This window comes from Lissotriton helveticus, chromosome 11, assembly GCF_964261635.1.
Source record: "Lissotriton helveticus chromosome 11, aLisHel1.1, whole genome shotgun sequence".
NCBI classification, from domain to species: Eukaryota; Metazoa; Chordata; class Amphibia; order Caudata; family Salamandridae; genus Lissotriton; species Lissotriton helveticus.
The window spans coordinates 435,132,547-435,155,820 of record NC_136072.1 but is presented as its reverse complement, the minus strand read 5'-3'; the positions used below and the strand labels follow the sequence as shown (position 1 = coordinate 435,155,820).

The window sequence follows — 23,274 nt, the reverse complement described above, 5'->3', positions numbered from 1 at the left end:
GTGACACGTAGCCCGTAGACAAACACGCAAACAGGAAAAACCCAGATTGATCCCACAGATAGGCAGCAACACCACAATGGTCCAAGGAGATTGGACCCGATAAAAACACATTTGGCCAGAGTGGTGCGCATTCCCTTAACACCATAAAGTTACATAGCACATTAAGTTAGGAACACTTAGTCTGCACACTACACGCAGTGATCAGGTCCTCACCATCCGGAACACCTGGACACACATGCACTGGCCTGCACTTTGTGCACGCATGGTCAAGACCCACCTGCACACCATACCAGGTGGTCAGATTTATGACTGTGAATAGGTCGATATTTCTTTCTCTAAAGGAATGTACAAATTGTTTTGTGACACTCCATGAAATGAATATAATAATGGCCAAAACCAATGTTCTTTGAGACAGTCTTCAGACCACGCTCTCCCGGCCGCAGCGTTTAATTGAACCAACTGTTCCTGTATTGCCAAACACTTCTAGTCTTTAAATTTTTCAAGGTAAATTCACATTCGAGCAACAAAGATACAGTACAAAACTTCTGTGAATCTTTGGAGGACTTTCTTTACAGACATGCAAGCTATGAGGTAGTAGTAGCAGGAGATTTTAGTTTAAAAAACCTGGGGTTTTCCCCCAGACTACATTGATACATCCATTTAAAAGAGGAATTGACTTGCTTGGTAAAAAGTTGATTGACACTCTTCAGGCCCACAACCTGTTCTCTCTCCAAGCCACTCAAACTTGCAACAATCATGGGATAACCTATCATAGGAATCATAGAGGCGGGCTGACAGACTATAATTTTGGCTCCAAGTCTCTCAGCCTGTCCTGTGATCATTTGATGGCCTCGGTATGTCATGAGAGTAACCACTTACCTTTGATCGCTGGCTTTCAAATCGAATTTGAATCGGGGGCCCAATCTTGTGGCAGAAGGGTCCTTAGACAGCTTTGAAGTTTGCAGGCTCATCAAGAGGCTAAAATGGAGCAAGAATGCCCATGATCAGTGGCTTGCAGCGGAGAAAAATGTCTGCAATCTAGAGCGGCTCTGCCGGGCCGAGCGGGGTCTGATTAAGGAACGCTCAGTGTCCTGGTGCCAATGGTATCACTGAGCCATACTGGTCTCAGTTCTGGAGGAAGGTCCGGAGAGGACGGATCCCCAACCTCGAGTAATGGGGACCCGCGTGCGGCCGGAGTGAGAGAGGGGTGGCGCCTACCTCTCCCGACGGGGGAAGGCCTCTCTAAGACCGCGTTGGAGGGGAGAGTGTGAGTCGGATGCCCGGGACTGATGCCGGCCCCATCCTCACAGCGATACTTACTGACGTAGTGATTGGCAAAAGCCAAGTTCAATTAAGGTGCATCAAGGAGGGCCCGATGTCTGGCAGGGACGAGGTGGCGAGGGACGCCAGACGGAAAGAGCAGAGGTCCTGTCTCTGCTCCTGCAGAGCCCTGGGGATGAAGGAGATGCCGATCGAGGTGTCAGCTAGGGGAGAATTATCCTGGGGTTGAGTCAGCGCTGGCCAGATGGCAAAACAAGGCAAGGGCGCTGCCCCCCCTTGCAGTTGACGAGGACCTGATAAACTTTCTCCCCTTCCCCCCTTCGGCCCACCTCCACGTACTACAGCAACAAATACATTAAAAGCCAAGGGAGGAAGACTGATTGCCCCATGGACCTCCCAAGACACTGCAGGACCCTGTGGAAAAGTGGTGGCATAGGTCTGGGCTGGGCTCGGCCCCGGAAGGCTTGGCATCTGGGTGTCGAAAGGAACTAACAGACCCAATGGATACTTCACAACTGGAGGGGCCAGGAAACATCCATTTGGAGAACTGGGAGCAAGAAACCCGACAGGTCTCCAGGAGCACTTAATTCTGCCTGGTTAGGCGGCGGAGAGTCCAGTTCCAGGGACTCTCCATTCCTCCCCTGTGGGCCAAGCCTGGGTTGAATGCACAGGACCCTAACAAACCGGAGAAACCAACAGAATGACAGGAGGGACAGGCCCACACACCACACAACAGACATAACTGGACAAATACATTTTGTCCAGGGCGCCACCCACCACCACAGAGGCAATGGACATGGTGCTGGTCTCTGGGGCCTCGGCATCCCACGCTGCTCCCAAACCTACATTGCAAGACATCATGGCTGCCATTAAGGGAGTTAAAACGGACTGCACAGCGAGAATAGATTTGGTGACCACAGATGCCTCAGTGCTAAGGACAGATCTGCGAAACATGGGCGACTGCATGAGGGAGTCACGACTGGCCTGGCGACAGATACAAAGGCTCTCCATAAGCAGGCACGTGAACTATTCGCAAAAACAAAGGCATTAGAGACCGAGCTGGAAGATCAGGACGGTCATTACCGACGTAACAAAGTCCATATAATAGGGGTACAGGAAAAAGCGGAGGGACCAGTAGTGGATCTTTTTGTGGAGGACCTTATAACAAATATGCTCCAGACACGGGGACTTGCCAAGCTATTTTTCAATGGAGTGAGCCCACTGCATCCCGGTCGGGCCCCAAAATCACGACAATCTTCAACTACTGCGACTGGGATGTAATCCTCCAAATTGGCCAGAGTGCCCCACCACTCAAGTACGAAAACGCTCCCATCACTTTCTTTCCAGACTTTACTTTGAGGGTACAACAGAAACAGCTAAGTTTCCTTGAGGTCAAAAAAGCACTTTCAGAAGCTCTCCCTGGTGAGGGGAACTGGGGCTGCGAGCTGCATGTGATTTTTAACGTGGTGTCAACCTTGCTACTTGTTTTACTATTTGTTATTTGCACTTGGAGCGTTTTTAAAACTGTTCCGATTTTACCCTGGGGGCTTTTCAGAAATAACGGGAATGAATTTTCAGGCACACTGACACTCTGACCATCTATCGATCTCCCTCACTCGGCCCAGCCGCTTTTTAGCCGACACTCGGCGGCGGTGGGCGCCATCTTTAGTGAGGTGGGGAGAGCGCTCTAGTCGCGCCGTCCTCCCACCCTCTTTTCTCCCTATATCATGTGTAGGCCGGCCAGACGGCGCAGCGGGCTGGCGCAGCGGGCGCACCGGATGCGCGCCGAAGCCGCGCCTAAGCCAAGCCCGTCTGCGCCCGTCCGCGCCAGGACCGCGCCGGGCGCAGGGCATGTTGCCCAAAAGCTTCCTATCATCAGGTATGACAGCAATGATTTACTCGCATTATGCTTTGAAACGGGTGATCACTGTAAGGGCTGCCCCCCTATCGACCTCCTCTGGGGCCCCTTCTCATGCCTACATTGCAAATGGATGTCCCCTGTGACAGCTTTTGAAGCACATGACACGTCGTCCCCATCAAAGTGTAATCCCAATAATTTTAAAGGAGGTCTCATTAATGCCAGGTCCCTATCCTGCCACTGCCAAGACATACATGATTTAATATTATGTCACGATTTGGATGCTCTTTTTATTACTGAAACTTGGCTTAATGACTCATCTAATCCTGATCTGGCAATTGCCCTCCCCTCAGACTTTACTATTTTTAGGCGGGACAGACCCATTGGGCGTGGGGGCGGGGTAGCACTTGCTATTAAGAAAATCTTCCTTTGCCACACATTTGACTTAGGCCACCTTAAAGGAAGCAAGGGCATAGGCTTCTCGATTAAAATTAATGCCTCCACCTCCTTCTCGGGGGGACTGATATACCGCCCTCCTGGCAATGCCACTTCCTTTTTGGACTCCTTAGATGATGTTCTCGGGGCACTTATTCTACATTATCCCAACTTCACTCTATTAGGGGATATGAATATACATTTAGAATCGTGTGTTGATCCCCACAACATCTGCTTCCAACACTCGTTAAACATCTTTGGATTATCCCAACTTGTTACCGCTTCTACCCACCGTGCAGGCCATACTCTCGATGGCATTTGCTCTAATCTTACAACCATGACCACTTCCCCTCCGATCCCTCAAATTTGGACTGATCATTGTCTCATTCCATTTGACATCAAGATACAAGCCCACGCCTTACCTAGCTTTAAGCGTTCCCACCCCTCCTTCACAGTCAACTGGAGAAAAGTGACTGACCGTATTAAGCTGGATACCCAACCCCTGGCCCAGGCCCCCAAACTAGTTGGGGATGCAGTAGTGGATTCCCGCAACTTCCATGCCTGGATGGACCAAATCGTCTCGGATAATTCCGACACCAATGGCCACCTTGCGAAATGTCACAAAAGAAAGCTAAATGCACCCTGGTTCACCCAGACCTTAACCGATAGCCATCTCCTTTGCCGAATACTAGAAAGGAAGTGGAGAAAAACTTATGATGAGGCCTCAAGAACACTTTATGTTCAGCAGAGGAAAATATACCTCTCCAGTATAAAAGCAGCTAAAAAGGAATATTTTACTAAGGCTATAAATGAAGCTCACCAAAAACAAAAAACTGTCTTTTCAATAGTCAAGTCTTTTACCCACCCCAAAGCTCTCATGCCCGAAATTCCACCGTCCGAAATTCTGTGTAATCAAATCGCAGATTTCTTTGTGGATAAAATTGTTAATATTCAGAGAGACTTTTTTCCCCCCTCGATCACTCCTCATGAGGTAACTGATAACTATCCCCCTCTTTGCAGCTTTAAACCTGTTTCCCTCCAACAAACACGCAAGGCAATTCTGGCCTGCAAATCAGGAGCCCCTACCGACTCCTGTCCTCCTAGCATCCTACACCATCTAATTGAGGTAGTAAATCCCAGCATCAATGCCATCATCAATGAATCTCTTCATTCAGGGATAGTGCCCAGCAACTGGAAAAAGGCTATTGTGAAGCCCCTGATGAAGAAGCAGAACAAATCTCCAACTGACCTTACCAACATGCGCCCCATTTCACTACTACTTGTTCTAGGTAAGATCACGGAACAGTTAGTGCACGGAGAGTTAAAAACATTTGTAGAGACTCACAACATCCTGCATCCCCAACAGTCGGGGTTTCGCTCCGGCCATTCCACTGAAACAGCCTTGATAGAACTATCCGATTCCATCAAGTTCCTGCAGGATGAGGGAAGGCAAGCCGTCCTCATCCTGCTTGACCTAACAGCAGCGTTCGACACTATCTCTCATGTCATTCTGATTAATAGAATGCGAGAGATTGGCGTGACAGACACAGTGTTGGCATGGGTAAAATCTTTCCTGTTTAACAGGTCCCAAACTGTGTCATTGGGTCCCTACCTATCCAGCGAAAAACCCATTACATCAGGAGTACCCCAGGGGTCCATATTAAGCCCACTTTTCTTTAACATCTATATGGCTCCCCTCCTCGCTGTGATAGAGTCTCATGGGATCCTCGTCACGTCATACGCCGACGACACCCAACTTGTCGTCACCATCGATAAAAAGTGTACGGACGCAGACTTGCGATTTCGGAACTGTCTCACTGATGTATTCCAGTGGTTGAACAAAAACCACTTGAGGTGCAACAGTGCGAAGACCGAAATCATACCACTGGGTAAAGACCTATCTTTCTGCCCAAAAGAATGGTGGCCCAAAGGCAGTGTCTTCCGCTCGGAACCTAGGCGTGCAATTTGACTCATCCCTCTCTTTCGATGACCACGTCAGGATCACTGCTGGGCGCTGCTTCGGACTTATTAAATCCTTAAAGAAATTCTTCGACTTCCTCCCCATTGCAGCTAGAAAATCAGTTGCGGTAGCTTTAATACTCTCCCGACTCGACTACTGCAACGGTTTAATGGCTGGTATGAAGAAGTCCACACTTAGGAAGTTACAAAGTATACAGCACGCGGCTGCCAGATTGGTACTGAAACTCCCTAGAAGGTCATCAGCCTCAGCAGCATTAGACTCCCTCCACTGGCTGCCACTCCACAAAAGAATCCTTTTCAAACTTCTACTGACTGTGTTTAATTCTACGAAAAATTCAGGGCCCCATTACCTTGCTAATCGTTTCACGCATTACAACCCCACAAGATGTCTGAGATCCTCAGGGTCCAATCTCATCACAATCCCGAGGTTCAAGTATAAAACTAGGGGTGGGAAAACTTTCACCGTCCTGGCAGCAAGGGCGTGGAACAACTTGCCCGTCAACCTCAGACTAATTGAAAAGGAGAGTCTCTTCAGGAAACTCCTGAAGACATGGGTGTACCAACAATCAGACACCTCAGTACTGGCAGCTATCTAGATTCTCACCATGTATCATTTACACGCATGCTCAGCGCCAAGATGCTCCTTCCGGAGCGAAAGTTTGCGCTTTACAAATATCCATAAATAACAAATAACAAATAACTGAGGGTCAAGGACATCAAGTAGTCAATGCTCTTTCCGGCAACACTCGGAATTGCAGCGGATGGCAAGGTTTGGAGCTTCTCCAGTTCTGAAGACGTGGTACTGGCTGGAAGACATTGGGGCGAACTCGACACAAGAACCGAAGTGGCGACACATCGGAGACCACCAAGACAACCCATAAACAATACATATGGACTCTCTCAAAATCCAGATTCCTCTAGGATCCGAAGGGAGTGAGAATGCGGCCCGGCTTAACGTTGGAGGAATCTTTGGACATTGGGCCTGCCATACAAACATGTGGATCTAACACGGACAAATCACCTGGCATAGCTGAACTATAAACTGGGACAGCCTATACAGCGAATATCTAATTTTGAAGACCTGAAGCTTACACAGCTCAAATGATTGATCTTTGTAATCGTTAATTTTGGTATTGAACCTATTCTATGATCAGGCGGTCTGGGCGGCCGGCGGGCATTCAAGTGGTTAAGCTCACCCGACTTCAGGAGTTGTTGTTATGGGCTGACAGGTGCTTTGCATATTGGGGCGGTGGGAGGTTCTGTGCCCACAGTGCAGGGTAGCTGGGAGGGAGATGTTAGGTTTTCTGGGGTAATGTTGTCACTTTCAGAATGGATTGGTTCTGTTCCTATGTGAGGCTGTCAGATTGGCACGCACTGAGATCCAGGATGGTCTGTTGAGGGTAGGGAGGGATGGATGTGGCTACACTTACCTGCACTGAACCAGTAGGGCATCGACCAAAAACATAACAGAACAGTCAAAATGACCACTGTAGCTAACGGAATACACCTCTTGGATCCACGTACTGGACACTCACACACACATGCTGCATTGAGAATAATGACCTGGAATGTCAATGGCCTTGGCAACAAAATAAAACGCACTGTAGTACTCCAATATCTCAACAGACATACTCCAGATATAGTCCTGCTGCAGGTGACACACTTAAAGGGAAACAAATACAAAGCACTTGCTAGATATGGATACAAAACCTTCGCGCAAGAAGGGTTTACATCGGTATCTAGGGGAGTGGGAATACTAGCTAAGACTGCACTCCCTTTGTCCCTGGTAAAATATGGCATGATCAGTTAGGAAGATTTGTGTGCTGACAGGTGTGTGGGAGGACAGGGTCATTAATGTATGCTCAGTGTATGCACACCTAAAGCTCCATGCTGACATGCTCCATTCTGCCTGCGCTCAGTGGACTGGTACTGGAACTACCAGTGGGTTTTCTGGTGCTGGACGTAGACATGAATGCTGCAATGGACCTGGAATGGGACAGAGTGTCAAACTCAGAAAGGGGAAAGGGTTCTGATCCCTGCGATCATTCACAGAGGCCCTTGGGCTAGTGGATCTCTGGGGTGACCACAACCCTGGGATTAAAAAATGTACGTTCTACTCAGCAGCTCATGGGGGTACTCCCGCCTAGACTACTTACTGATACACTCCACGGACGTGAGTTGGTTCAGGGGTGCGGTCTAGAGGGCGCGAGGTACATCAAACCACTCACAGGTGGAAGTGCAGCCACAGGGATCCTCTAGAAACAGTACACTACCACCCGACTGGACCCATGGCTCTTCAAAGATAAACAGGTTAGAGACAAAATAAGAGAACACATGGAGCAATATTATCAAGACAATGTCGGCACGGTCGATTCTGCATGTGTACTGTGGGAAGCATATAAAACACTGATACAAGGGTATTCCAGGGTCTAGCGGGGGGAAGAGAAATGAACAAAGACTCCAATATGAAGCCCTGGGGAAGAAAATCACTAGGCTCGAAACACAGACAAAAAAAGAATGGGGCCCAGGCATACATGTACGACATCAAATCAGTATTAAACAACAAGAGATGAGGGCTATAGTGGAGGATAAAGCCAAGGCACAGGCCAGGGTGACCCAGAGAAGGCTTTATGATGAGGGGATAAAGCCAACATATTGATGGCCTGGTTGGAGAAAAGAGACAAAGAAAGGAACTGGGTCCTAGAGATCAACGCTCTTCGAGGGTGGGGGGGGGGCACAGAGAACAGGGAAGGAGAAGCATTTGCTGACCATTATGAGGAACTGCACAAGTCCAACTCAGGTAGGATGGGGCAGATTGGGCCGAACTCCTACAGGATGCTTACTCCCCACGCTGTTGTCAGAAGATCGCGAAGAGCTAGATAAGGGCCTCAGGGTTGAAGACATAGGTCGTGCTAACTGGGACCTAGTAAGGTAAGGCAGCCGGGCCCAACAGCCTGCCAGACGAATTGTACAAGGGAGAGGCGTCAGTAGTGGCACCACACATACTTAACATGTTTCAGGAGGCACTTGAACCCGGCAGCCTTCCAGAGGGCCAACGGTGGGCCACAATTTTGGTCATTCGTAAAAAGGGCAAACCCTGTGAAGATTGTAACTAGTATTGGCCAATCTCACTGCTGAATATGAAAATAAAGGTGTTGGCCAAGGTCATAGTAACTAAACTCAGTGGGGTAATATTCTCCATAGTCCAACCCGATAAATCGGGTTTCATGCCCTGCAGAGGCACTAGGCTTAATCTGAGGCGCTTATATGGCGTCTTGCACATTACTGCAGGAAATCCGGAAGAGGACGCAGTGCTGTTATCGCTGGACGCAGGCATGGTGTTCGGCCGCATCGAGTAGTTGTAACTGTTCTCAGCACTGGAAAGGTTTCGATTTGGTCCACAGATCAGCGACTGGGTTTGGCTCCTGTATACAGATCTGTTAGCCATGGTGAGAGGGAACAGGTGGTTTCAAGGACCTTTACTCTACATAAAGGCACGAGGCAGTGATGCCCACTCTCTTCTATACTCTTTGCCCAGGCATTGGACCCCTGGCGGCATGGATCAGGTGCGACCAGTGGATAAGGGGTATAATGGGGCAAGGCGGCTGGGAAGGGACTATTTTGCTGTATGCCGACAACATATTGTTGTATGCCATGAACCCCTGATGCTCACTTGGTCGGATACTTCATATATTCCAACTGTTTGGTTGTTACTCCGGCAACCAGATAAATTGGGACAAGTCTCTCCTCTTCCGATTGGCGTGGACCATCCCATCCTTACAGCCAGCGGACGGACTAAATTAATAAAAAATAAGTTCAGGTACCTGGGCATAATGATATCGATGCGGGACTGAGTTCCTGAAGACAATTTATACCCGCAACTGACTAAGCTGCGCAGGGACGTGACACATTGGAGACAATTGCCACTGTCATTCATGGGAAGAGCTGCACTGTTGAAGATGAGGGCACTGCCACACTTACTGTATGTCTTACATAACACGCGTTCTAAAGTACCACCATACTTCTTTCGGAAGGTTGACAGCGAAATACGACAGCTCTTATGGGATTGAGGAAGTTCTAGGTTAGCCCTGCATAAGCTACAGAGGAGACAGCTTGCCAACCTCAGGAAATACTACTGGGCTGCACAACTGCTCATAATTAATGCCTAGGTATTTGGGGGATGGAAGGATCCTGCATATGGGGTTGATCACCACTCAATGGGACAGAGGGGATACCCTGGGGCATTATATTTCAGAAAGATGGAAATTCACCTCTGTGGAAAGCGACCGCCTGCGGACAGTTGGTGGATTGAAGGACTTCTGTAAATGGGGACTTCTGGGGATTGACTACCTAGGAGACGTCTGGAGGGAACAAACATTTATAACATTTGAAAACCTAAAGGCAGAGTATCAGATGCCAGACATGGAACAGTTCCGTCACTTGCAACCGAGACCCGATTTGAGAGCTCATATCCTGGAGGGCGAACAAATCCCTGAATACACACCCCTTAAGGTCAGGCTATTGCAAGAACCAATGCCAGATAAAGCCACTTCCCTGACATACAAAAAGATAAAGAACAACATATCAAACACACTGGGAGCCTTGCGGGAGGCTGAGCTGGGCACACTGAAAGATGAAGATTGGGTAGAGGTAATAGAGAGTCCCAGGGAAGTAGCTGTAAGGGTGCGTCTTTGCCTTAAACAACTTCATATTATGCATAGGACATACACCTCTAGGGCCCTCCTGCACCAAATGGGTCACAGTGACACTGACCTTTGTGCTAGATGTTGTGAGGTGGGCTCCTTCTTTCACACACTTTGGTCCTGCCCTAAAATTCGGCAATACTGGTGAAAGATAGCACAGGTTATGTCAGAAGTGGTGGGCCAGGGAATTCCACTATAGAATAGATGGCACTTACTTTGTGTGACAGGGGAAGAACCATAGCCGAAATACTCAAAGATCTGGTTAATGGAAGCAGACATAGTTGTAAAAAGGAATATATCAAGGTCATGGGGAAGGGATCGACCTCCAGGGGTGACGGAATGGAAGGTGAGTCTTCACCGGTGCTGTGCAACTGAAAAGGTGAGGTACCAGAGTAGGGTAAGCCCATGGAAATGGGATAAGATCTGGGGCCAGTGGGTGCGGTATAAAGGTTACTGAAGACAATCCGGACGCAGACGATGAGGTGGGAGGGTTGAGCCGGGGGATTCACAAGGCTATAGAATGACATTGATGTTGAATTTACTTACACTGTTTTGATACTAGAATAATTGTACTGGGTGTGCATGAAGACACTGGAACCCTCATGATGACTGCCGGGGAAAACTCCGTACAAGGAAAGTGTGTTGCTAAGTTTTTATTTAATAAAAAGAAGTTGAAAAAATAAAATAAAGAATGGCCATGATCGGTTCAAACATTGGCAAATTTTGTTAACTGAAGAAGAGTTAGTTGACAACCTTACTAAAGGTAAAAACCTAATACTGAGATGGCCTGTCACAACTGCTTCTGTCAACAATTGTTTAGAGGGAAACAGGCAAACAACTTGGATGAAATCAAGAAGTGCTGCACGCCCTAGATCTAACTCCTGCTACAACTGCACACTTAAAAAATGCAAAGTAGCACTTATAAATGCAACAAAAATGTTTAAGAAAGATAAATCAAATAAAGCAGCACAGCATTGTTTAAAGGAATCAAGAAAAGCATATTGGCTATCTCTTTGGATGGCTAAAACTGAAACTTATGTAAATAAGTGGCTCCAAGTACACGCACTGTTGAGGCAGAATAGTCAGGGCCAATTTTGGTATTATATAAATCATCTGAATTAAACCTTCTAGACAGAAATTACATTCAACAAGAAGAATGGATGGCATACATAAAAGGTTTATATACAACTGCAGAAACAGCACAGGAAGTTATATTATCAGAGAATAACCCCAGAACATAAAACAAGAATGACAGGATCAATGGAACTGCTGTTATAAAGGTGCTACAGTCGATATGAGTAGATGGAGCTCCAGGCCCAATTGGACTGCATGGGTCGCTTTTTAAAGCCGATAAAGAATTCAGGGCTACACACCAAGCACCGCTGTACCAAGCTTCTGTCATGCATAAACAGGTCCCGCAATTATGTGAGGATTCATTTCACACCAAATCCACATAAAGGGGAATACTAGGAACCCAACAAATTATTGGCTAATAGCCCTATTAGATGTGGAAGCAAAAGCATGCACTAAAATTCTACTAAATAAGCAAAAACAATGTGTTGAAAAGGAAAATGTTATACCTTTTCATTAGATTGGGTTTAGGCAGAAGTCATCCACCATAGACAATATCTTCACACTGTCGTACATGGCATGTAGCTCATTGCGGCCTCTACAACCACCCCTGTTTGTATGTTTTGTTGATTACTTGGTGACCTGTGACGGTGCGGACCTACAAATATTATAGAGAAAATTACACAACTGGAGGTTTCCTCAAGCTCTACTCAAGGAGATAATAGCATTTTATTTTTAACACATGGGGTCAAAGTTTTAGAGAAGACTTAAACAGGGACATCAAACAAGTCTTTTTATTGGCCCGTTATTGTTCAACCTGTATACTCCTAATTATGGATGTGCATTACAAAATGTGAAGGCATTCCCACCAAGACTAGGTCCTCAAAAGATTCAAATTCTACAATATGCAGACAACTTCATTATTTTAGGTCAACCAAAAATAGGTCAGCCACAATCACTGGAAGAACTTCAAAAATACAATGAAAGCAAAAAGTTGGTGGCAACTGGAAACAAAACTAATGTGATGGTCTTTGGGAAACACAAGAATAACTCAAAGCTACCTTGGAAATTGGAACCAGTTCCAATCACTTATACAACAACATATAGTTTCCTCGATTTCTGGCTTGCAGATATCGGCAAACAGGTTTCTTACTTAACAGCTATCAAGAAAAAAGCTACCAACCTAATCTTCGACTCTGCTGCTTAAATACAAACCTAAATATCCCCCCGGCAGAAGCGATCATAAAGGTTATAAAAGCAAAGCTGAATCCCACACTCTCATACAGTTATCAAACCTTTCAAGCTAAAATCAGCACAACATTAAACAAGCTGCAATGTATGACATATAGGTGAATCTTTGAGCTACCTCAGTATACTCGCCACTCCCAAATACGACTGGAAATCAGTCTGCTAAAACAGGTCATATAGAAAGCAAATCCTCCTTCATTAAATACTATTATCAGTAAATGCACGCATGCATGAGATGGGTCGCTAAAGATGGTGTTATAAGAGCTCTTTAAGGCGCTGGATAACAATTTTACTTAATACTTAGACACAGCCATCAGAGATTTAGATCTGAATTTGAACACCCTCTCATGCAATTCCTGTCCTATTCGGTATTAAAGACCATCTTAAAAACACAAGTTGAGGTGCAGTCAAGCAAATCAGACCTAGAAAATGTAGTCATATGATCAGTTCAAACGAACTCTGACCTCTTACAAAACATCACCTATGCAGTATTATCTAAAAGAATCATTGAGCAGGGAATGTAAGAGTTACGTCTTGCATGTACGACTTATGACTTTGCCTATCAATGACTTCAGACCCAACTGGAGGTATGGCACAACCTCCCCCATGAAATGCAGGTTCTGCAATTATAAAAACAAATCCATCTCTACTGTTACTTACAATTAAGATATGCACTAATACCTTGTATATAGAGTCTTTAAGAGCTCCCAGAGAATAACCCCTTGGAACCATTGTTACTTATGGAGGAGCACAAGGTAATGCATGTTTCCAGCTCATTCATATGCCACATGCCTGTCACGTTTGCTGTGCTCTGCTGCACCTGGGAAGGGGCCTTGGGTCTCTCACGGACAAAAAGTGGGTGGAGGCGAGAGCCTTACCATGACACTTGGCAATCTTGACATGGTTCCGACTCATTCAGCTGAAATACATTCATAGAACATACCCACAAGACAAAATGTGCAAAAAGCAGGTAATTGCTTCCCTCATCTGCTTCCATGAACAACAAAAGAGGGAGGATTACTGAACAGCGTACTGGGCTGCATTAAGATAGAGCTGTACTGGAGACTAGCAGCCCGTCCCGACGTTGTCCGGGTATGAAATAGAATGTGTGTAATGTGTGTATTTGGCAAGGGCAATTTATTTTAAAATCTCGCGGTAGACAACATTTTTTGTTTCATTAGAATAGGGACGGAGAAGGGCCAGCTGCAGCCCTGGTTGATGTTAGCAGGCACGTGTAATTGATGTAGTGATCCGCCGCCTGAGCCCGGCTACAGACCTGGTTGATGTTAGCAGGCGCGTGTAATGTCGTTGAATGAGAGAGTTATCAGCCGCGGGTAAATCCGTTTAATGAGAGAGTTCAGTGACAGCGAGTAGGAGAGGCTGCAGTAATTGTCCCCGCAGACACGCTCATTTGTGTGTTGCCCCACATGAGGCCCAGATGCAGCCCTGGTTGATGTTAGCAGGCGCGTGTTCCTCCGCTTGAGGCCCAGCTGCAGCCCTGGTTGATGTTATCAGGCGCGTGTAATTAGTGTACTGATCCGCCGCCTGAGCCGGGCTAGAACCCTGGTTGATGGTAGCATGCGCGTCTAATTTCGTTGAATGAGAGAGTTCAGTACAGCGCGCAGGAGAGGCTGCAGTAATGTTACTTACCAGGCCTCCAGCTGAACGCGGTTGTCATGCCCCCAGCACACGGCCACAGCAGACAATCTTCTGATTAATGTACGACCCACATGGCATGAAGGGCGGAACGTAGCACACGCTCCCAGCGTTTCTCACGCCCCCAGCGTGCCCCTTGATGCGGCGCAATTGCGTTCACATGGCATGAAGGCCGGACACACGCCCCCAGCGTGTCACACCCTCAGAGTGCCCCTTGATGCTGCGCAGCATCGTAATTGGCGCTTGTATGTACGACTCACATGGCATGAAGGGTGGACACACGCCCCCAGCGTTTGTCACGCCCCCAGCACATGCCCACAGCCCACGATGTGATGGCCGTACCACACGCCCCCAGCCCACGCCAACAGCACAACGCAGACACGCCCACAAGGGTCTACTTTGCTGGCACGGTTCTTTTACCTTTTAAATGTATATGGTGTCCTACGGTACAATTGTATGTCTTGCACTGTATGATTGTGATGAACACCACTGTTTCTTGAAAAGTTAATAATAACAATTTAAAAAAACAAAATGTATATGGTGGCCTTATGCATAGCCTATGTCCTTCTGCTGCAACTGCCCTTTCCAACGCTGTATTGGGTGTTGTGATTGGTGCTGTGGTTACTGAGATTACCCACCTCAAAGGTTTGGGCTCTCTCTTTATAATATTAGTATGGACAGGTGCTTTCGTGCCTCGGGGCAGTTCTAGGGTGTAATGTGCCTCAGGATCCAAAGCCTGTTGTGTTGCACATCACTACAGACCTCAAAGAAAACAAGAGCACGATGATGTTACTGAGGCTGTACTTGACAGTGGCTAAGAGACATAGCTTGCAGATGGAGAGACGTTGAACCTCCTCCGTTAAGGAATGGCATTGGGGTCTCGGCTGGTGTGTGAGCAAAGAGAACCAGTATATGAGGCAAGAGGTTGTCCCCCAAAATATGTAAAAATTTGGAAGCGATAAGCAGACTAACGGGGAATCACTATCACATCAGGGGAGTCACAAGCCAGAAAACTAGAAATGGAAATCCGTACGCATAAGGGATGACTGCACCTGGTCGGATTCAAATCGAATGAGAAAAATCGAATGAGAAGTTCACATCAAGCTTGTCTCCAGTTATCGTTTGTAGAATGGATAACACAGCTCTTCCTGAAGGCTATATTAAAAAGTGGGGATCTCTATCAATGTAACATTACTACTGAGTCACCCTTCCTGGCGAAGCGAACATTTACAATGGGTACTGTTTCCTGTGGGAGAGGGCCACTGGAAAAGTTGCCAAGCATTACTTTGCAAGGTAAGCTTCTCTCCAAAAATTGGGGAAATAATGTTACAAGAAAGAGTTTTTCTCAAATTGTGGCAGGTGCTTATAAGGTTGTGAGGGGATCCAGAAAGATCCCTTATCAAGCCGCTATTATTGACCGGGGTCCTAAATCCGGGCTAGTCCTAGTGAATTATGCTGACTTTGCCCTGGTGTCATTTGCTAACACAAATTCATCTAAATACCTTGATGGCAAAAAGCATAGAGTGAAACTAAGACACTCAGCGTGTTCAAAAGAGCTTAACAGACAAGCTATGATTTGGAAGAAGGTCTTTGACTTTTCTCACCCCTCTATGTCAGAGATATGCTTTCACTGCAATAATGTCAAATATGTCTTTCCGACAGTGTACTTACATAAATATAGGGGCTTATTTACAAGCTCATTGCGCCGCCAGTGTGTCACTTTTCGTGATGCACCCGCGGCACAACCTCCTGCCGCCATATTTACAAGGACACATAAAGCCACCCTGCGTGACTTTTCGTATCCTTGTGAATATGGCTCCTTTGCATGCAACACTTTGCGTGAAAGGGGCGTGCCATGGGTGTTGCTGTGGGTGTTCCCACGCAACACCCATGGCTTCTGCTACATATCCAGATTTACGAGAAATTGTAAACCTGGAAATGTGTCAGAATGCTACGCATCCCCTGGGGAAGCGTAGGGAGGAGCAGCGAGGAGAAATGTATTCATTTCTCCTTGTTTTCCTCTTTCTGTGCGTGCTGCATTCTGCAGTGCACATAGAATGAGGAAATCACCTCTTGTGATTGTTTATGTGCAGGAAGGTGAAAAAAATGATGTTTTTCAACTGATATGTATGCTGCATTAGGAAGCACACACAGAAGTTTCAAAAGGCCATTTCAGAATGTTTATGTGCAGGAAGGGACACCTTCCTGCACACAAACAATTATTCGCCTCAAAGCAGGCACCCTTGCACTACGGTGCAAGGGTGCCTGCTTTGACGCATGTCAGCAAATTGTGCGCCAGCGCAGGGAAGAGCAAAGGGATCTGTCATATCATTGTAGATATGACGCATCCCTGTGCTCCGGAATTAATGCAGTGCAGCACAATGACGTGCGGCATTGCAAAGCATTAATTCCTTGTAAATGAGGTACTTAGTACTTTATTTAATTTCTTCTACAGCTATATTCACCCCAATGTAGGGTGTCAAAAAGTGTTACATCACACAGATATTAAATCAATGACTCATAAGCGTGTACTTCAATACACAGGAAATGTATCATAAGACAGTAACGGTCACAAGGTGTAGGAGTCACATAATTCATTATTTTAGACATTAAATGTTAAGAGTGCTTGGTCTGGAGAAACACAGAGTGTAATACATGTATGGGGTCGGAATGCAGTGATTGAGGTTGCCTGAACAAATAGGTCTTTATTTCTACCCAAAGAAAAAATTTCTATAACACAAGACTGAGGAAAAAAATTTTTTTGCAGTTTGCCCGCAGCTCCTTGATACCGTTTTACAAATCACTGTGCTATATTACAAGGACTGTAAGTTAGGGGCTACAGATAACAGCATTTCTGAAACAAAAACTGGAACTCTCTAGAGCTATCTACATATGAAGTAAATGAACTGCATATAACACGTTATGTTTTACAGCAGGATTCTTAAATATTTATGCTCTTTTATGGTTTATCAAACCTGTGACTAGGTCGTACAAATATCTCTCCAGCAAGTGCCTTGAGCATCAGAATATTCTTACCAGCATTATTACACTCTGGAAATTGATGGGTATACAACGATCTCTGTAACAGGCGCCTTAACCTTCCAAGACATTTCAAAAAACAGCCTATGTGTCACCAATACGACATTCCAGAACAGATTTGCCACATTTATCCTTCTTGCCACTTTCTTTGGGGCAGATGTTTTTTTAAAAAACAAATGTATTTTTTGACTGTCAGATCCCGTTCCTCGATACTCCACCCTATTTCTGGTGTTACACTATGACCCTTAATTTATGTGATACTGGAATAAACATTTCCAGCATAGATGGCGCGGATCTCAACGTGAGCTACAGAGGGCGGCTTATTATTGTTACCCTTTCATTTCTGGGTCTAAGTAGGCAAATTCATACCCTTTGGGTTATGGGGGCTTCTGCGGTCTATGGGGTCCTTTATCTTGAGTAGCATTACACTGTGCAATAGTAAAAGCGGTTACTTACAGCACCTAGAAACGGAAAATATAATATAAATCGCTATATAAAACATTATCGGAAAGCCCTGGGGAGTGAGTCGCCTGCGTCTAAGGGGTGAGAGTGAGACTAAGTTTTGCAAGATTATCCCTAAATTTTGTGGACCCCAACATCTTATCTCTCTTTCGGATTCGGCTCCTCACTCTAAATAGTCTAGGGAGCTGTCCTCTCCCTGTTGGCTAAGAGGGCTACATTATACCCGGGCAGCTTCTCTATCAAGAGAGACTGAGTTCTCGGAGACCTGTTCTCTTCGCTATATGATAATCTGTTCAGGGGCTAAAAAGAGGTTTGCTTTCTAAGGAGAGTGGTCTAGGCGGTATCCTCTCGCTTTGCCATTGATGACTAATGCTGAAGGGACTGGCCCATGTTATGGGAAGACAGCGGTCAATTAATGCTTTGGAGCAACAAGCCGTACTGCGCAGCTGTACGCTACCCGCTTTCTCCTGAATTGCGCTTTCTATGCACTCACCTATAGCTGAAGCCGTTGCTTAGCGCACTTGGAGATCAGAACGACAGAGAAACAAATACAGGTTAAATGACAATAGTCAGTTTGTCCCAACAGAGACGCCGTACTCTGACATTCTGGTGTGCAGGGATAGTACTTCCGCCTCCTTTGCGCATGCGCTGTCTGGAAAGCTGCGCATGCGTGATGGCACGTCATAGTATTCATTATTCTAGTTAGGATTTACGTTGTGTTCCTGACAGAAAGGGAGAAGAAGAAAAGAGGAAATTGCAACGTTTTAATGGATTGTTCAATTGTGGTGGGTACCATACGATAAGCTTTCCAAGGAGGAAGAAGGGAATAGTAACGCTTCTATGTTTCTAATGCGCACTCGTTTAAATTCATACGTGAGATTGCTAGATTTTGAGAAGCAAATACCAGGCCAGACATAGAAGTAGGACTAAACATTGCAATGGGAAGATACATATAACAAGCATTTGCAAATGCACATTGGTCTCGCATTTGTGAGAGTTAAAGTTATGAAATGAAAGAGGAAAAAATTTGGAAACAGAAAGGATGCAGAGAAAGGAGGAAACTTACATGGAGTAGTAATCATGGAGCTGACACTGTTTTTTAGAACAGGGTGCAAAAGCCCATTTGTAGATAGAGGACTAGCAAAAAGTTGTAGCTCCTGAGCCCTTTTGATAGTAACAAAAAAACAAATGAAGTATAAAAAAAACTGCATAGGAAGAGTGGGCAATGGATAAGATGGGGGGTTGATGGAGCACATATACATTGCTGCCAAGCGACGGCTTTGAGTACGATGGCCACAACAGATGGACTAAATGTGTTCCTTGCAATATATGGGCACCGTGCTATTTAAGTTCTAATGCCCTGCTATGGAAGCAGTGTACTACAACGCACTATGAACGAACTGACACTGTGGTTTTCCGACATATGGAACGAGGCGCAACCAGTTGCCTCGTACAGGTGGAAATCTGTACGATTTCAGAGAGGTGATCCTGCCTTAGAGCACGTCCACTTACCTTCCCACACCAGCAGGATCCGCATGTCCTGCTTCATGACTCCGGTTTGACCTCTATTTCCAGCACACGCGGAGCTGAACTCCTACTTTGCCACCGTCCCGGAAGAGGCAGGAGGAGTCAGACCTGGCATGGGTGGCAGGCAACCAGCAACAGTGTCAAAGCCTCACCAAAGCATGTGGTGACATAAAAGGCGGACTATGCTGAATGCCCACACACCATTTCTGTAGCAACAGGATTCATGGCGGCCATACTAGAAAGTTACATATTTTTTAATTACAACAATGGTTGGTTGAATGGAAAGCATAACTCTTGTACACATTTATTTTAATCTTGCTTATTCAACCAAACCACTTGCAATGACAGGTGCCTCGCAGCACGGCTCCCGGGTCCTGCTCCTCCGGCTCTACCTCCTCCGGGGACGTCAACTCCCCCGCCAGCCTCCTGGGCTCCCGCTCCTCTCTGCTGCCGCAATGAGAAAAGACGAGGTGGTCCGAAACCGGGCGCACATAGGTAGTCGGGGGCCCAGGAGTAACACACCTCCAACTACACTACGCTATAGCTCTCCATTACTGAGTATTCACTTAACCATTATACCCAACATTTCACTACTGAGCCCCTGTAGTTTAAAGCGATGTGTGGGTGGGAGAGATATCAAACCTGCAAAGTGAAGTGAATTAAATCTCCACCTCAAGCAAGGATAGCGATGAAGCGATTTAGAAGTCTGGAAATTTACTTTGAAACAGGCTGCTGGTTTTAAAACGTGTTGTTTTCAATGTTAATCCCTTGTTCCCAGTGTGCGAGGCCCCTCTCACCCTTCGATCGGGTTAAGGCCAGTTACTGACTCCGTTGTTAGATTTGGCCAAAGTATGCCCCCACTGCACTTACGACCTCCGTTGTCAGATGTAGCAATAATATGCTCATCATGAAGAAGCACAGGCTTTTCTGAGCGAGCCCCGGTACCGCTGCACGTCAGCTGTGCCAGTACAGGCCGTCAGGTATCCCAGGGAAACGTAGGAGAGGAAAGAATCAAAATGCACCTTCGGCCATGTTGACAGCCAGGCTGGCTGTTTGGAAGTGGTGGTTGTGTGCGCGGATCCCCCTCTGAGCCTAGGTGTCCTACAAAAAAAAATACAGGCACCGAAGTTGAACACGCTCTAATAGAGTAACACCAACAGGAAAGAAAACAAGCATTTGAAGGCCCGAACGGGGGGGCGGCGGGCGAGCAAGAAGGTATCGGACTGCGGGAGGGGGGGAAAGGACGGGAAGAAATTGCCTCGTGTGAAACTGAAACGAGCTTGCCTCAAAGTAAAAAAAAAAAGCAAGGCTCATTTAAAAAAAGAGATCCCTGAAAAACAACAGACCCCAAAAAAATGCAATAATACCAGTAAAGGGGCCAATAGCCATAGGCGTGCCCAACAGGAAAACAGGAGGGACATAAAACACGCTTACCCAATAGCAAGTAGTACATTTTGAAAGACACACTCAATAACAAATAGGAAAACGGAGGCGGGGACTCCCTCACTAAAGCATATACTGCATGTCTCAACGAGACAGCGCATGTGCTGCCTAGGCGAGACCTAAATAGAGAGAGGCAGGCACACATTGCGTCAGCCCAGCCAAGTTTCACAGGCAATTGCAGCGATAAGCTACTCCAGACTTCTTTCGCCACACTACCAGCGGCATTGTGAATTGTTTCTCTTCGCTCTGCTGTGCGCGCATTGCTGTTACTCGTGGTTCCATGGAGACGCCCTTACGCCAAGAAGCTGACACAAGGCTGTTGCTGTTAGTGGAGCTGGCGGAGACTGAACGCAGAAACACTGGAGAAACGCTGAAACTTGGCTCAAAAACTTGGCTCGGTAGAGAACGACCTCGGAGCCTATTTAAGAGCGGAAGTGTGCCGAACTTGAGCTCGGTGTGCAGGAAAATACCCTGAACCAATAAGGCAAAGGGCATCATGGAAAAGGTAATACCGCAAAGGCAGTCACAGGGAGGAAGGAGAGCATGGGTAATCAGCCTTGTGGAGAAGAACTGTCAGCGCAGGAAGGGCAAGGGCACGGGCATGAGTACTCAGCTGAAAGCAAAAGAGAGGTAAGTCTGAAAGCTTGTTGATCGTCTGCACTGTTTTAATTTTAAGGTCTGCGCATGAAACGGAGGTCCATTAATAGGGGGGGGGCACCTGAATTTGGACCCTGAGAGGCAGCCTCGTCGCACAAAGGCACTAGATATGGCCCCAGGCAGAACAAAAGTACCTGGATCAAAAGCAGATGCTAAGAGATCTCTCAGCGAACTAGAGAGTCTCTGGGTAAAGTATGGAGAGAACAGGGACAAGAGTAAAGAAAGGAACAAAGAAAAAAGGAAAAGGAAACAAGGATGCACTGTCAAGTGGAAGAGGGGGCGGTTTAGCCTCAAATTCGTTAAAACATTTTGTGGGGAAGCATTTTAAAAATGTATTCTCAAGAGCAAATCCTCCAGAAACAGAGGATTTAGAGGCCGAACAGCGGAATGGGAATACCTCATTCATTTTTGATGAACATACAATGGAGTCAGTAATTTCGGCAAACCAATCTTTTCAGTCTTTACTATGCCAAAAGGGTCTAATACTGTCTCCACGGTTGTCCTCATCATCGCGGGGGATGTTTTCTCAGGTCCTGGTCCAGGATTATCTGGAATCTAACAGTGAGGAGTTAGGGACTGAAGGGGAGGATGCACTGGGCACAGTAATAAGGCAGAAAGGAAATGAAAGCCAAGCCCAGCAAGGCAAACAGAGTTCGGTGTTAAAAGAAAACGACGGACTATATCAATCCTCTGAGTAGAGTCTAGAAATGTCTGCAACGCTAGCTTCTTCAATGTTGGAACTGATGTTAATGTTACAAAGAACTCTTCAAGGGCTTTCAGAAGTCACAACGCTAAATAATGACATTTTAAAAACACAAAAAACGCACCTATCCAAGAGCGAGGGGGAGTTACAAGGTATCAGGGGCCAAATGCCATCTATGTTAAGATCTGTTCCAGATCCCCAGCCCTCAGCCCCGGTCGAGGTGGAGGTTGCGATTGTAGAACCACCAAAGGCCACTCACAAGGTTTACATCTCGAGATAGCCGATGATGATATAAGAAGGGGTGATTGTATTAGATATGGGTTACCTAACCTTGTGAGACGAGCAGGAAGGAGGGTACAAAAAAAGGGGAAAGGCAAGGTAGAGAAAAGAAGTAAGATCGCTGAGGCTAGCTGAAGAATAGTCGATCAAGAGCCAATGCCCATTAAGCCTCCAAGAGAAATAAGGATGAGGAAGGAGTTAAAAATGGTTCCAAAAAAGCAAGTAAAAAAAGGTGCAACCTAATAGAAAGCCAACTCTGCAGGAGAATCAAGCAAGGTATATAGTTCCTATTGAGGCAAACAACTCTGGTAACATCACTTATCATGGAGTGAGGCCACAATTTTGTAATAAACTTGTGGCAGGAACCAGAAGAAGTAACTGCCAGCCACATATGGCACTCACGGCAGTAAGAAAGGAGGGCATAGGGAATAAGTGGATATATTTTTAATTGGTACAAACGGGAAAGGGAGGGAAAAAAATGAGGAAGAGACCATCCCTAAATAGGTCACAACTCCTACAATCGTTTGCTCAGTGCCCAAACCTGAAAAGTATTGGGCCAAAAGTCTTGCGGCAAGTGGGATTTAAACAAAATTATGAAGAGGCGGAGATTACAAGGGTATTCGTTTGTTCAGACCTGGTAAAGATTGCAATAGAGAAGGCGGAGAGAGAGGTACTAAAGGAAGGGATACGGATAGTACCTGATGAAGAGGTAGATGTAGAAGGAAATGAGCCTCAAGGAAAAGACATCTTAAGGTGTCATGCAGTGTTAGGGAAGAGACAGGTGAGGTTAATAGAGAAAGAAGCAGGAGCAGGAATGGAAAATCTCATTATAGTGGCGAATAACTCAGACAATGAGAAATTTGGGGGGAACTGGAGCCATAAAACTAGTCCTGCAAGCCCCTCCCAGAGGTATAATGAGGAGTCTGGTGAAG

At 46.3% G+C, this 23,274-nt stretch overlaps 1 protein-coding gene across 8 annotated transcripts in view; it reads right to left on the bottom strand.

Moving 5' to 3' along the window:
* Positions 1 to 18,387, bottom strand: part of MFF (mitochondrial fission factor) — a 222,544-nt gene extending 204,157 nt beyond the window's left edge. For 5 of the 8 annotated variants that reach the window (XM_078665943.1, XM_078665944.1, XM_078665941.1 and 2 more), the window contains exon 1: positions 18,227 to 18,362. The gene's annotated coding sequence lies outside the window, so the exon portion shown is untranslated. Of the gene's footprint in view, positions 1 to 11,837; positions 11,949 to 18,226 lie in introns of those variants that run through there. The other 3 variants (XM_078665946.1, XM_078665940.1, XM_078665942.1) reach the window with 3 other exon arrangements.
* Between the last annotated feature and the right edge of the window lie 4,887 nt (positions 18,388 to 23,274).